This window comes from Canis lupus, chromosome 27 (assembly GCF_011100685.1).
Source record: "Canis lupus familiaris isolate Mischka breed German Shepherd chromosome 27, alternate assembly UU_Cfam_GSD_1.0, whole genome shotgun sequence".
Taxonomy (NCBI): Eukaryota; Metazoa; Chordata; class Mammalia; order Carnivora; family Canidae; genus Canis; species Canis lupus.
Window position 1 is genome coordinate 19,985,059 of NC_049248.1, and position 16,563 is coordinate 20,001,621.

The window sequence follows — 16,563 nt, forward strand, 5'->3', positions numbered from 1 at the left end:
TAAAGTCTAGCTCTGGTTCTAAGTAATACCATCTGCTCAAACCTCAAGGGCTTCACCAAGTAGCAGCCAAGCCTTTTTCCTCTCCGGCTCTGTCTTAGTTCTTGCCAAATCTATAAACACAAGAAATGACTTACCCATGGGCTTTTCTTGTCTCAGAGGAGAAAGACTTAAGAAGAAAGTTAGGGATAGGTAGGGAGCTTGCAGAGTGTTGGACTTGGACTGAAGCTTAGCTGGGCACTCAAGTAATTGGGGCTCTTCAAAGGCCAGCCCTTTGAGAGGCGGAGCCCTTTGGGAGGCGGGGCCCTTAGAAGGCAGGGCCCTGGCAAGACAGAATCTTCGGAAGTTTGGGACATTGGGAGGCAGGTACAAGGGAAGGGTAGAAAAGGGTGAAGGAAGTGTCTTAGTTGGAATCCTGGAGGAAGGCTAGAAGTGGGAATGGAAGACGAGTGGGCCCCTGCTGGGTGAGGAGGTAGACTGAAGGTTTAAATGGGGATTTCCTGGAGACATTGGATTTAAGATGTGATCTTCGGAGTAAACAAGCTTTGCCAGAGTCCTGGGTATGGAGGAGGTCCTGGTTGGCAGAAGGAGAAAATAGGGAGCCAGGTAGAGCCCAGCCTGTGGAGATTGGGAGGCCAGTCCCAGATCCAGCTGAAGAGCCCACTTAGCAGTCCTGTAAACAAGGACAGGAGAATCCTCCTCACCCCAGTTGCCCCTCCCAGAATCTCAGACAGGTTTCTCTACCAGTACCATCCATCCCAGCCTCCTCACCCATGTTTCCTATCACTCCAGGAATGAAACCAAAAGAGATCTTAAACTTCACCAGGATGGATTTCCTGAGACAGTCATTCAGCGTTCGGAGCATACCCTAACTAAATATGCATTGAACATTGTGCTAGTGGAAATAATGAAAGAGATATAATCCCTGCCTAGAGAACATCCTGCTCTAGATATTCAAATGTAGGGCTCTCAAGACCCTGAAACAGTGACCAAAAGAAGGTGCCTGCTCCTTTCTGGAACATTAATTTTGAAAGAGAGGAAAGACTTCTCAGAGATGGAGAAGGTAGTTTCTACTTAGACACCCAGAGCTGAATGCACATGTGATGGGCCCAAGAAGCCATGGGTCTCAAGGAAAGGGGGCACCACTGCCTCTACTTGATACTGTGGTTGAGATTCTACTAAACCCTAAATTGTGTGCTTTAAGACTGGGGTGGAAGCAGAGGAAGGGGAGAGAAGGGTAGCAGTAGATCCCTAAAAAGACAGAATCTTTATTAACTATACAAAGAGATAGCATTGATCTTGGAACAGAAAGAAGTTCCCCAGATCTCAGATCTCAGGAAGAACCTCCACCTGAGGAAAACCTACAGATTCCACTGCCCCCACCCTAACACATCTCCAGGATGCAGGGACCAGGGGCCCTGACCACAGAGCCAGGATTGGCCCAGCCCAGACCACAGAGCCAGGATTCCTAGAGGCAAAGGGGCCTGGCAGGATTGGCAGGAGGGCTGTGATGACAGGACAGTAGGGGAGGGGCAGCTGGGTGTGTGATCTGTGCCTGTTCCCAGGGTCCTAGGCGGTCTTCCCTGCCTCAAGCTGGGATTGTTCCAGATGTGACTCTGCTTGAGGGAAAGAAGGGCAGGTGCAGGGGAGGGTCTGTGTCCTGCATCTGGTCCCCAGAGCAATCCCTTCCCCTTCTCCCTGTGCTACTTACTGTCTGCTGGGGAGAGGGTGGGAGGCTGGGGACAGGCCAGGGCCCTAGACTATCACCAGGTAAGGAAGACAACTGGTTCTGAGCTGAGGGAATGGAAAGGATGCAAGGTTGTGGCATAAGGGTCTCCTGGAGGAGTACAGAAACTGGCAGTTAGAATCCTCTCCCCTAGCTGATGTCACATGAAATGTCTGAACCTAGAGGAGTGGGAGGAAGGAAGAGGAGAGGAGGCAATGGTGTGGGACAGAGACAGGAGAAGAGGCCAAAAGAGACAGAGATAAGAGAAGCAAGGAAGAGAGATGGAAGGGAAGGCAGAGAGGGACCAGGAATGAAGGAGGCAGCACAGGAGACAGACAGCAGGACATGCAGGGGGAGACACTGACAGGCTCCCAGGGTGAGACTCACACAGATGTGAGGGGAAGAGAGACCCCCAGACCCTGAGGGAGGGACACAGGCAGGGGGACAGCCAGAGGGAGGAGCTGAGGGCAGACCCAGTCCTGGGAAACCTCAGACCACAGAACATCTGGAGTCAGACAGACAGGCCCTGAGACAGACATATCTGCTGACAGAGGTGAAGGTGAAGGAGGCCAAGATGGAAGGAAGAAGCCAGGGCTGCAGGGAGGAGGTGGGGAGCAGACAGGGAGAGAGAAGGAGGCAGGTGTGCAGCAGGAGGGGGAGCCAGGCCAGGGAGGGGGCTGCAGAGTGGCTCCAGGAGCCTCTGCCCTCCCTCCTGGCTCCTGCTGAGCCCGGGCCCCTCTCAGGACCTGCTGCTACTGGATGGGCCCAGAGAGCTGACAGGGCCAGGCTGCTGCCAGGGCTGCCCCAGGCTCCCTCCTGTGCCCACCTGGGGGTTCCAGGAGCCCTACGTGGATATGGACAGGCCTCCCCTGCCCTCCCCTCCCCAGAATGCCTCCATCAAAGGAGGCCTGAGCTCAGCCCTAATGTCTGAGTTCATGCGGCCTGGCACACCCAGTGCTGGGGTGTGGGGGATAAGGAGAAAGAGAAACTGAGGCAGGCAGGCAAGGGAGGCTGACCAGCTCTGGTGAAGGTGTGGGACAGCCTGGTTAGGAATCCCATGGAGGAGAGGGAGGGGAGGGAAGGCCTGGGGCTGTCTGCATTGAGAGCTAAGGAAGCCCCCTGCACAGTGGGAGCAAAATAACCTACTGCTGTCCATTATTTTGGATTCAGTGTAGACAACCTCTGAGCAGTCACCATCCATGCTTTCAAGCAGCTCCTCACTAAAAGGTCCCCCGTAATACACATATGAAACCTGCTTAAGAGAAACTGAGGCAGAGAATAGAGACCTTGAGGCCAATGTACACTCTTGAATCTAGGTTATAAGGGACCAGGGATGAAGCACCCAGACAAGTATGTGAAGACCTAAGACAGCACAGCAAGCTGGCCCCCGCCTCTTCCCTCAGGCTTTCTCAGGGCTCTGCAGAGACCAGCTCCCCCAGCTCCCCTCAGGGCCAGGGGAGACCCTGAGAACATTAACCCAAGCAACCTAAAGGAGAACTGTTCTCCCCGCCCCCGGCTCTGTCAGCCACATGTGAAGGTCCCAGAGGCCAGCTGTGTGGTTACAGCTGGAGCCCAGGGAGTCTCTGTAGCAGCAGGAGGGAGGGTGCAGACGGAACCTTCCAGAGAAGTCCTGCAGAAAGACCTGGGAGTAAATCCACCAGATCCATCCAAAACCCATTGAACAGTTAGAAGTATAATAAAGTTCTGAATGGCCAGTGCTTCCATGTAATTAAAGCCAGGAACTGGGTAATCACATTTCTTCTCTAAGTTCTACCCTTTACCCACCACCTTCCCCATGGACGTACATCTGATGGGACACACTGAACTAGATCCCAGACTTTAGAAACTACCTCCACTAGAGAGATGGGCTTAGTTACAGCAAAAGCAATTTAGGATAGATTTGGAAAGGATTTCCTTAGAGCTAGGGTTGGTAAATACTAGAAGGAGACACACACACACACACACACACACACACACACACATATTTCCTACTCATCTCTTTCCAAGGCTCACATTCCCTCCCCCAAGGTCATGCACTTTCTGAGAGCTCTGACTTCTCTGATCCTCTTCCTCTCCATGTTCCTGCTCCTTGCTACTGAGTATCAATCTCCTTGTCTCCTTGGAAACCTTCTAGACCTCTGTGTCTTCCTGGTCCAGTTGCCCTTGACTCACTCCACTCACACATAGTTGCTGAAGGAGTTCCTAGAGCCCTGTGCGTCTTCTCTGGCTGTCAGCCTGCTCTTCCCAGCTCTCAGGGAGCTTCTGGGGGGCAGGACACCTTCCCTCTTGGGTCCTCAGCAGCCTCAGGAAAACCTTGGCAATTTTCCAAAATTAGATCCACCCTAAAGGACAAAAATGTGCCTCTGGTAAGTATGTGGATAGCTGCACTGCACATTGTAAAGGTGATCCCCAAAGAGCGGATCCCAGAGCTAGAGATAAGGAGTCCTGTCAGCATCTGTCCATCTGCCATCTCCTCCAGCATCCCTGCCTCCTGCCTCCTGGCTCCTGCCCATCCGTCTCCCTGCTGAGGCTGATGGGCTGAGCTCAGGGGCAAATGCACAGAAGCCCAGACTCATCATGCCTGGTCGGCTCCAGACCCATGTTCTCCAGGAATGTCACTAGCCCTGCCATCTTTCTTTGAAACTTCCTAAAGACTCTTGGAAGCTAAAATTGCAGATGGGACCCAAGGAGGAAGACAAATTGCTCTCTCTGCTCAATATCTTTATTTCAGCCCCTTCTCTCCACCACACATCCCCAAGAGCAAACCTCAGGCAAGGGCAAACAGGATTAAATCTCAGGAAGGCTATCGCAGCCTTTAGGAGGTGGTGAGTGCTTCCAGAAGCCAGGGGGAAAGGAGGTTGGAGGATCACAGAAGGCTTCTTCTCATACACGGAACTTCCACCAGGGGGCGAGGGACGAGACCCTGGGGGCGCGATCGGAACCTTCTCCGCAGCGGCCTGCGACGCGCTCCGCGGCCACCAGAGGGCGGCAGAGAAGGGCGCTCCCCGCACAGCCCGCCCTGGGCCCTGGGCGCTGAGAGAGGGGGGCGCCGCCCAGCCTGGGGAGTCGGGGCTCCAGCGAGAACCCAGGCAGTTCCGAGTTCAGGGAAGCCCTCCTGCCGCCCTCCCCACCGGCGTCCCTGACCCCCGCGGCAGCCCCTTCCCTTCCTGGCCCCAGCCCAGGGGCTGCTGGCACACAAGGGCCACCTGGCTTTTCCTTTATGCTTGGACAGCAGGTGGCAGCGCAGCTCCCAGAGGTGATGCCTCCAGGGGCCCCGCTGGTCACTAGAGCCAGCCCTGGAGCCCACGCGGGCTCCATTCCCAACCCAGGGGTCTTCCCTGGGCGCCCACAGCTGCTCCTAAAAGCAAAGCACACCCTGTAGGCCCAGTGGGAAGGCAGCTCGCAGCCCTGGGCTTCGATAACCTGATGTCACAGCCACCCCTGCCCCGGGTGATACCTGCTCACACACAGAACTGGGCACAAGGACTGTGAACCCCGCAGCACAGACCCGCGGGCCGCACACGCCTGCTGTGCACACCCGGCCTCGGCACCCACACCCTCTGCTCCTCAGACTCCCCCAGCCCTGCCCTCTGCTCCTCCCTCCTGAGCTGCCAGAGGAGCTTCTCTCCATCCCTCATTTGCTCTGTGCCCTGTGTGTCCAGGGGCCCCTGGAAGCTGCAGGCAGGGAAGCACTTCCCCTGCTCTAATCCGGTCCCTCCCACCACAGCCTCTGTGTTGTTCCCTGGCACTGGCTGTGGAGACACGGGAAACAGAGGGAAAGCTGGTGGTCTCTGAGCTCCCTGCTCTGGATCTGCCCTGCTGATCACCACCCTCCTGCCCAGGAAAGGTCTGACCCACCTGTGACCCGCCAGGCTTTACCCCACATCCTGTCAGAGTCCCTACACTCTGACCCACTTCCCTATCCAGAAGAAACTACTCCAGTGCTTGGGAGGTGGGGGAGCTGGGCTCCAATTTCACAAACTCAGCCTGGACTTATAGGGAATAATGTGCAAAAAGAGGATATGAGTTGGACTCAATAAGAACTTTCCAGCATAAGAGGTCTGACAGCCTCAGCTTGTGTGAAATTCAGTTAGGATGCATACATGGCTTGACGGAAGCTTCCGGAAATAAGGACTTGCTCTGGACCTGTCTGGGAAGTTCTGACTAGAGACAGAAATCTTCACTGTGATTCAGGTCATCGCAGCCTCAGAAGGTGGCACATGAGGCCTTCTGGGGACCCTGAGGCCCTCAGGCTAAATGAGGGGAGCCTAGAGTTAGGACTTGCAGCCCGGTGCCCTCATCCCCAGATCCTGGCTGTAGGGGCAGGGAGAGAGCAGGCCTGGACCCCCACTTTCTGGCCTCCTTCTCACCCTGGCCCCCTCTCTTTATGGCCCTCCCTGGTCAGAGCTGGGCCTCTGAGCCCTTCCTATGCAGCCCTGAGTGCAGGCCTCAGGCCCCAGTCTGCACCCAGCCTCAGACCCGGGACCCTGATGCCCTCCCCCTGTGCCTGGCAGGGCAGAGGCACCCCCTGCTCAGGCTCCCATCCCCCACCCCCAGGACTCACAGCCTCCCTCTTCTGGCTCCCCCTCCCCCCACCCTATCATAGCCTCAAACCTGGGGGAAATGGGCACAAATCAAATCAAAGACATCTTCAGTTCTGAATCTTCAGGCTCCCCTGTGACAGCACATACATGCACACAGGCAGATACACACAGATGCTCACACTCATATATACACACAGACACATACCCTCAAAATACAGACATATACACACCCATATGTCACAAACATTCTCACATGTGTGCAACACAAAGACACACCCTCACAAACTCTCACATTTACATGCAGTCCTGCACACCCAGATTTACATACTCTCATACACTCATCAAACACACCTGTGCACACATACCACTCTATTCCTTCCTTCTGAGGACCCAGAGCCCAGACCTCTAGAGTCTAGAGGGTAGAAAGTCCAGGGGAAAGCAGGGAAACCCACAGAACACCTATTTCATGTTTCTAGGCCCACACTGGAGCTCCTCTGCTCTCTCCCCTCCCTGCCTCCTGAGTCTCTAGGACTGTGGCCCACGCTATGGAAGTACAACCTGCAGAGATAACTCATTTTTTTATACAACACACACTTTTGAGCACCTACCTGCCACACCCCCACCTCACCCCCCACCCCCAGGCCTGAAGTGAGTCAGACACATTACAAAAAAATGACCTCTGCACAGTGGTGAGGTGGGAAGAGCAAGAGCTCAGGAGCCAGGGACCTGACTTCAAGTCCTGTCTTTGCCTTTTATTATGCTGTGTTACCCTGGGCACTTGATATAACATCTCTGAACCTCAATTCTTTCAGCTGTAGGGAGAACTTAATAAAATTTACCTAGTAATTTCGTGGGGGTTAGAAGACAGGTAAACTTTCCATCATCAATATGTCCACCTGTGGAAATCTACTCCATTCCATTACCCAGCCCCTGTGGTGAGTGTCTCCCCAACACTCTTCTGGTCCTACTGTCGCTGAAACAGAAACCCAGCCTCCTTCAGCCTCAGGCCTTCAGTTGTGCACACCTCAGGAAACTTGAATCTGGCTTGGCTGGCTCCAGATGAATCCTCTGCTTCAACCCTGCCCCCACCCTTCCTGGTCCATCATGTCTCTTACCTATTTGCAGTTTGAGTTTTCCATAGTAACGTTTAATATAGCTGACCACGGCCCAAGTGTTCACAATGGAGCACTGAGCCCTTGCATCAAAAGGACATGAAGTGCTAACTACCGCGGGTGGAGCCCTGTCAGAGACAATCATCCTCCTATTCTTCAAGCTTTAGCCAGCATCCTGAGCCCCCATGATTGATTAACTAACCTTTCTCTGTATCCTTGTAGATCATACATCCTCTCCCAGAAAACAGCAGAGCCCTTTTGCACTCATGAAAAAGAACCCAGAGACAGTTGCATAACACCCCCACCTGCCAGCCTCACATGCACCTGAGAACCAGACCCCCCTGTACAACCTCCCAGTGCTGAGATAATATTTGTAGCTGATACCATCAAGTGCATGTAATCAATAAATGTTATGGACCACTGTATTCCCTTTACTGATTAACTGCCCTCAGCTCCTTTAATAACCCAAGGGTCAGACAGAAAACTCAGAGTTGGCCTTTGGGCAAGAGTCCCCCTTCTTCCCAGGTGGCCAGGCTCCTGAATAAAGCTCATACTCCTTTCCGATCGAAATTTCTCTCTTGAGTATTGGCTTTGGAGCAATGGGCAACTGAAATTGGATTTTGGTATGTCCTGGTATAGGTTTATCACTTGACATTCTATTTTTTAAAAGATTTTATTTATTTATTCATTGACACACACACAGAGAGAGAGAGGCAGAGACACAGGCAGAGGGAGAAGCAGGCCCCATGCAGGGAGCCCGACGTGGGACTCGATCCCGAGGCCTCCAGGATCACACCCCAGGCTGCAGGCGGCGCTAAACTGTTGCGCCACTGGGGCTGTCCTCGCTTGACATTCTAATTATGAAATGTTGAATGTCACGGAAATAACCAGATTTCCTCATCAACTGCATTATAGTGAACTGTCATCAGATCTTGGATCATGTCCATTTTTGAGTCTTCTGTTTCTTACATTTATTATTCTAACACTTTTGCAAAATGAATTTCCTCTTGAAGGAGATTCACGGAAAGGACTTTTGACAAATACAGAATTTTTTATATCTTTAAAATCATAAAACTAAACCAGGTAAAGTTTTCTGCAACTAATGCAAAAGCTGCATTCAAACAGAACAAGAATTAGTAACATGGGGATGAATGAATTGAGGAAGATGCTTATGATTTTTGTGACTCTGAAACATTGCCAGTTTTCTATGCGGGCTCTGTCAGATTTAAAGAGACTTTCTCTTAAGATATCTATGGCGTACAGAAACATGATAAAATATTCCTTTGTGAACAAATTGAAACCTTTAACATTTCTCTCCACCTGAACCCTCCAGAGTTCAGAAACTCTTGTGAGTATTCTTACTTTTATGACAATTACAGTTGTTTGCAGAAGTTCAATAAGAATTTGTTCTTGTAAAAGGACACCATTGGAAACACTGGTTACTTTACCAAGGATTTGACTGGAATGTCATGTTTGAGAGAGACATACATAGATTCAGATAGGACCAGATAGCTTTAAGGGGCTAAGGTTATTTTTTAGAGTCAATAAAGCCCCTTGGAAATGTTGGCTTACACAGTTCCCAGAAGTCTTATGAGGTGAGGAAAGAATGTCACTTGCTGGCAGGTATAGGAAACCTCAGGATATTGGGGGGACCTGGGGAAGGGGAATTCACCCAAATCTACAAGTATTGCAGTTAAGTCTGATGGCAGGCTTGGCTTCTAGCCTTAAGAGGTTCAATCTAGAGATTCCTTCTGAAGGGTTCCAGCAAAGCAGGTTTGAAAGAATTTATAAGGTCAATCACGATTCTTGCTGAGCTTATGTAAATAATTAGGCCAGCTTTGTTAAAACTGGACCTATTTTTCAAACGAGGTAGTCTGAATTTGGCTCTCTTTGGAAATGAGGATGATTTTAGAGAGAAAAATTATGCTTCAGTAACACCTTCTTGGATGTTAAATTGTAGTTCCAATGAACTGTTTTTGAACATTTGCTGTTTGCCTAAGCTGGACAACTTGAGGTAAATTTCAGAGAAATTGCTACAATAGCTCACGTGTACACAATCTTCATGCTTGTCACTCAGTTGGGATAATAATGGGAGCCTAGGGACATATGATTTCTTGAACAACATAAAAATTAGTTGGACTCCTAGGTAATCATTAATTTAACTATCACCTTTAAGAGTTCTATAGTTCTATGTGGCTGATATAACAAAATTGCTTCTTAAAAGCCAAGTTAACTCATGAGGTTAACTGTGAACTTGTGGAAGTAGTGGACGGCTCCACTTTTCTTATGACTGAAGAGAGGATGAACTTGAGGACACCCAGTCCCCAGATGGATCTTCTCCCACTTGCCAGTGATTTCTCATACTTAGGATATTGTTAAGGCTAGACATCAGGCAAAGAGGGCTTCTTGACCCTTAACCTAACCAATTTTATTTTATTTTATTTTTATTTTTTTAAAGATTTATTTATTTATTCATGATAGACACACACACACACATACAGAGAGAGAGAGAGAGAGGCAGAGACACAGGGAGAGGGAGAAGCAGGCTCCATGCCGGGAGCCCGATGCGGGACTCGATCCCAGGACTCCAGGATCGCGCCCTGGGCCAAAGGCAGGCGCCAAACCGCTGAGCCACCCAGGGATCCCTAACCAATTTTATTTAAATCTGTGCTTTGCACCTCAGCCCCATCTAATAGGGAAGATGGGTCAGGAGGCACTTAGGACACTTTGTTAGTGCCTATCAGGTTTTTCCTGATGTCTGACCACCATGCCTCTTGCTGTGTCCAAGGCACACTCACAGATACTGCCCTTAAAACTCATTTCCCCATCTTTTCAAAATTGGAATTATAGATGAAGAAGGTTGAGAGGAAAAAGAGAAGCAGTATGACACAGATAGAAGGCAGGAAGAGCTGAGCAGGCATGAGGTGGAGAGGAGTGACAAGGAGGGAGGAAGGGAGAGAGGGGGAGGTTGCAGGCAGAGAATCAAAAGACTGAAGAAGCAAGAGTAGAGGGAGTGAATGTGTAGAACATTGTCCCAACTCCACCGAGGCCAAGGCCCTTGTGAGAAGGTGAACCATTTGCCTTGAACTATGGACCAAAACATGTTATACCAACAGGAGGCAGGGCTCAGGAAAGGGTTATGGGTGTAATAGTTCCAGTTACCAGTCTTAGATTCCTGTTACACTCTCCCAAGCCTTTTCTAATGTGACCCTTGCTCTGCAAGAGACGAAAACTAATGCTACCAACTTGTGCTAGAAGAAGGAGGCAGGAAAGTAGTCAAAAGAAGGCCCTGGTAATGACAGAGCTGGCTGAGGCAGCTGGGATACCGGCAGACTGCCTGCTCCTCACAGCTTGGGTTGTCTTCAGCCTTAGAGCAGGGATCCAAGAATGATGCGGATGGCGGGTGGGGGGCTCTAAAGTCACTCAGGGGATATCTCCCCTACAAAAGCCCCAAACCCTGAGCAGCTCCCCCAGGAAATATAGAGCCCAGAGCCAACTGAGACTGAAGTGGGAGGTGAGAGGGAGTCTCTGTGACAGCAGTTAGTCTCTCTGTGAACTTCTGTCTCCATCTCTTCCCCAGCTCCTCATATCCTGGGGCTTTACTTCAGAGGCCTCTGCCTTGATCTGTCTCCAAGTCTCTAGCAAGATTAAAGCTTTTAACTCCTGCTTTGTTTCTTGAATCCTAAGCTGGAGAAGAAGGGGCAGGGTCTGTTCTGGGGCAAGGGAGGGCCCTGATTTATCCTCTTCCCAAGCCAGTGGGGAGGTTAGGAACTTGGACCAAAGATAGAACCAAACCTAAGGTTGGGTTGACAAACATGCCCCCTGATGGGAAGGCTGTTTTCCTCATTCTGTTACTGATTTTATTATTATTGCTCTTCATATTAGAAATTGAATTAAGTCATAATCATAGTAGGGTAAATATATGACAGTGACCATAAAAGCCTTTCCTATCCTCCCTATCTAAAGAAAATTCCCTGTCATTCTTTATCACAAGACTCTGTTTATTTCCTTCTGGTGCTCATCATACTCTGTAATCATTTGAACTCTTTTTTTTTTCTTATTGTCTATTTCCCAGTATGAAAAGTTCTATATTTGAATAATAGAATGATGAATAAATATATGGGAATAAATCCACCGGATGAATAAAAATTTCCTTGTAATTTGATCTATACCTGAAAGTATCATGTCCAGACCTATATTAACAATATCCTTAATATTCATGAGCCTCTATTTCTACATCTCTACCCATAGCCTCTTTTCCTACAACTATATACCACACATGAAAGTTATTTAACAATTCTTTAGCTCTGTGTTAAGCCCTTTGGAGAGAATATAAAAATATACAGTGCACAGTCTCCCCACTCCAAAAGCTTACAGTTGAGTAAAGGACATGGGGAAGACAGACACAGAGTGACTACAACTGAAGACAGTGTGTGGAGACAGCCATGGTAGATTGACACAAAGGGCTAAAGAAGATCAAAGGGAATAAATTGCTTCTGATGTGGAATTATCCAGAAAGGTGTATACAAGAAGTAACATTTAAATTGGACTATGATGATTGTGTAAGGTTTCAGTAGTCAGAGATTGAAAGGATGGAACTCCAAAGGAAAAGATGTAGCTAACTGGGAAGGACTTCTTGACTTTGGGCATTATTTGATGTTGAACTGTCCATCATGAGAGAGTAAAAGGGAGAAACATCTCCTTCTCCCATCTCCATAGTCAACTTTCCTCTATCCGATCTGTAGAGACAATGTACCAATATATATCTATATTTCCTCTTTCTCTGGACAAGAAATGCTGTGAAACATCAGAGGTAAAGTAAAGTTTGTTATAGAAATCCCTCATAAAACAGTCTCCCCAGCACTGGCATTGGAAGGTGGAGGAGGGGTGGTTCCTGTGCTGTATTTGCCTTCAAACCATGTATATAGGTCATCCTGTCTCCTGCTTCCAGGAGCTTGGCTTCAGGTTTTCTAAAGAAGTAACAGAGACATTCAACTCCTTTTACCATCCTTGCTTCTGCCAAAGCTCATTGCTTTCTATGCATTTAGTTTCACAAGTGACCAATTTCTCACAATCTCAACTCTAGGTTCCTTAATTAATATAATTTTTAATTCTCCTCTTTTTGGGATGGCTGAAATAGTCTCACTTGGAAGCAAAGATGTAAATAAAATAACTTCTCTTAGTACCTTATATGAGGGGGTTCTAGGAGAGGAGAAGTGGTTACATGCGTGGTGAACATTCAAGGACGACTGTGTATTAGGCTAGAAAGAAAAGTCAAGAGGGGATTGACTTGTGGCTGCTGTTTCTCTTTCTCTGCAAACCTCTCCAGATAGTAGCTGACGTATAGGGGCTCCAAAGCAGCCCAGAATCTTAGCCATAAACTTCCCGGAAACTCATTGAGGTTCCCTTGAAAGTAGATGAAATGTTACTATCAGGATTTGGTACAAACACACAAACCAGGGCCAGGGAAGGTGTGGGAAACAGGCCTACTGTATCATAAATAGATCCAAGAAAAGAGGCTTTTAATATGTAATCCCGAGAAATGCACCCCATGGCCTGAAAAAGAGAGGTTTGTACCTAGGAAAGAAAAGTAAATCCTGAACGCAGGATGCAACCAACTGGAACACCAGACTGGACTGTTCATCATTCTTGAAACTTCCTTATGCACTCTCTGTGGGAGGGATGTTTGTTAGAAGTTATTTCCAGCCTGCCTCTTTGTATTACCCGACTTATCTAATGTAGAGATCTCTCTTTCAACACGCAGTGTTCATCAATGCACCTAATAAAAGCAGCAGCCTCTATGAGCTTGGAACTTTTGAAGGCTTTGCGTTGGTCCCCTGATCCCCACAGTAGTTTGTGTCTGTCTCTTCTCTCGTTCCTTGCGCACATTGCGCTTTCAGTTCCTGAACCTTCCAAGCCAGACTTGGAAGCAACAGGAGGGAAGGCAGCTAGTTCCTTATAGCTGGTTGAACTCCTTCAGGAATTGTGCACATGTGCACACACACATGCACACCACACAGAGGCACACATACTATAGCTAAACATACTAGGCCTACCGAGAAAAATGTACCCCGTTCCTTGGTGCTTATTCCCGCTCAAATTCAATAACATATGTCCATATACCTGGCACACACACAGGACTTTCAATTATCAATATACTAGATAGCCTCTTGCCCTTTCCAAGTTCCTGACTGCAGGGTGGTGCACAGTGAAGGTGAAGGAGAGAGTATCTGGGTATGAGCTGCATGTGTCACGAAGAGTGTCTCTGACTACATGCCACAAATAGAAATTGATTTTTCATTATTCATTATTTGGAATTATCCCCTGTATTTTAATTGCCTCTATGCCATCAGGTCTCAGTATCACCTACCCCTTACTGAGCTACTACTCCATGCACAGTATAGCTCAAGGGTTAGCAGCAGGAGCTTTGCTCAAGCTTGGTACAAGTCCTAGCTTCATTACTCATTTTGCACAAATTACTTCACTGTACTTTGCACCTCCTTAGCTTTAGTTTCATCTTTTGTAAAGTGAACATAGTAATACTCAACTCCTACAGATTTTGTATCAAATAGGTGATTATGCAAAGTGCTTGGGTAGACTACTCAGTAATAGTAGCTATTATCATCATCACTCTGTGGGTTCTGGAGATATAAAGAAGTAATACATAACAGAGATGTTCTGATTCCCTTAGGAGGTTTTAAAATCTCATCAATGAGGTAATACAAATACATGGTGAGAGGAAGAATGTGGAAACCTAAAACTCTTATTTGAGCCCTAACATGCAACTTATTCTCCTAAATCTAAAACCTGATCACAATTTTTGACAGATTTCAATGCACTAATGTTCTTTCTCTTTTGTCATTCATTATCCCCATTCCTTACCACTTTATATATACCACACATCCACCCCACTCTTTCACTTGACAAGTTGACTGGAGATTTCTTGGGATAAAAAAAAAAGTATTTTGAGAGTTCATTTTGTACATTTTGCTGTTTCTGGGCAGGAGCTCATCTGAAACATTCCAAACCCAAGTGAGACAGCCATGCATATGGCCAGATAGCCTGCACCCTCACCTTGCTAATCTCAGAATATTCTTCCTTATATTCAATCTCAATCTGTTTTCCTTCAATATTGGCCTGTCTTTAATCACGCATTCTGATTAGAGATAAAGTAAACAAGCCCTTAAAAGCCTAGGAAAATTCTCAAATGCCCACTTGGTAACATTGTTCCATTGCCTCTCATTACGTCTCTGGAATTATAGGTCTCATGTACCTTATTATTAATTCACTAAGAATAATAAAAAAATCCCTTAAAAAGCATTACTTTTGTCCCTACCAGGATATAATTCCTCATGCAGTCATCTGTCATCTGATGTCTCCTTAAAGCTTTTGAAAGATGAAAGTATATTAATTTCCAGGACAGGTAGTGAAGAACTCCTATTTCATCCCTACAACCTCCATAGTCTCCTCAGCACAAACCTGAGGTGGGCATGACTAAAATGACCTCCCCAGTCCCTTTCAGGCCATCATATGAAGAAGGGGTAAGAGAATGGGCAGCAGTCCCGATTCATGCAATGTTTGCCCCAGGAGAGCCCCTGAAGACCAAATAGACTCCTGCGAGGGCACAACAGGCATTGTTCCAAAGTGGGCAGAATGCCGAACCCTGCCATAGTGACTGGTGTGGGAAGCCTGGAGACAGGAGGGCAGCCAGGGCCCACCCTTCTTTCTCTTCCCCAAATTCAATTTCCCCAGCCTAGGACCCTCCTCTGTGCTCCCAATTCTGAAGTTGTCAGACCTTCTATAGTGCTCATCTGAGCCCAGATATCATCAATCATCTTGGGCCAGTGCTTCTCAAACGTAAATGAGCATATAAATCACTTGGGAGCCTTTTGAAAATGCAGCTTCTGATTCAGTAGGTCTGGGTTGGGGCCTAAGATGCTGCATTTCTAGCAAGCTCCCAGGTGACACCCATGCTGTTGGTTCATGGACCACATTAGAAGAGCAGGATCTACATGACTGTAGCAGTTGCTACAACTGTCTCCCAGAAAGAGTCTATCTGTCCACATACTTCTGTCTATTCTCTAGGTGGCTGTGAGAATCATATCTCATCCCTTCCTGATTCAGAAATTTTGCTCCATGGCACAATAGACAATACAAACCTGGCTTATAAATTCTTTTCAAATGTGAAAACATATCCCTCACAAGACTGTCATTCCTTCATTACTCTTAAAGGTCCATGTAGCCTAGAATTACTGTCCTATTTCCTTTTCAACTCATCTATCCCTCTTTTATTTACCAAATTGCCCCATTAGCATCCTCCTCCAGGAAGTAACTCTTGACCAAAACCTCTCTTTCAGTTTCTACTAATACCTTCCCCTCCAAAGTGATGATGACTCAATCCCTATCCTGTTATTAATTCCTCCTGTGTCAGTCCATTTTATTTCGCATTGGGGGTGTACATTCTCTCTCACTGAGATATCTTAGATGCTCTAACAAAGTTTTAGCACCAGTACCTCAAAGAAGAATCTTAAATAAGCAAGTAAATATATAAGTAATCCTACCTCTAGCAGGTCTGGAGTCACCTACTTCCTGTTGGGAACATGAGAAATTCCACAAGTAAGAAAGTACCTCCTTCTCAGGGCAGACCTCAAATATCAATACAATAGAAAAACACTGGCCCTTCTATGTGAACCATAAAACTCTGCATGAAGAAAGATGCTTCTTGGCCCACACTGGAGCCAGTCTCATCTTCAGGGATTCCCTGGAGTCAGGTAGAGCTGGTTACAGCTTCTATCAATTTCATTGCTTCCAGTGCCTCCTCATATTCCATGGGAACAGATGGAGCAGGAGCAGGTGGAGTCATGTCAGGTATCCTGCCCCATGGTTATATTTTTCCTGTTGCTCTTTGAATGAACAACACTGTTCTTAATGTTGGATCTAGAGGAAGGCAAGAACCTATTCCTTGCTTTGAGAAAGGTTCCACTCTGATGGAACAGACAGGATAGTGACAAGAACTCAAGGCCAGCCACACAAAGGCAAAATTAGAAATGCCTGGGTACAGTTCTAGATGCTTAGTACAAGTCTAGGGGCACTTCCAGATATAGTTCTGGATGGAGAGAAATGCTGTTTGTCAAGGAAGTCTCCCAGAAGATAGCTTTAAAGGAATAGCACAGTGCTAGCCTAA

The 16,563-nt window shown here is 47.7% G+C and overlaps 1 protein-coding gene across 1 annotated transcript in view; it reads right to left on the reverse strand.

Moving 5' to 3' along the window:
• Nucleotides 1-16,563, reverse strand: part of LOC100687158 (cationic amino acid transporter 3-like) — a 65,793-nt gene that overhangs the window by 22,323 nt on the left and 26,907 nt on the right.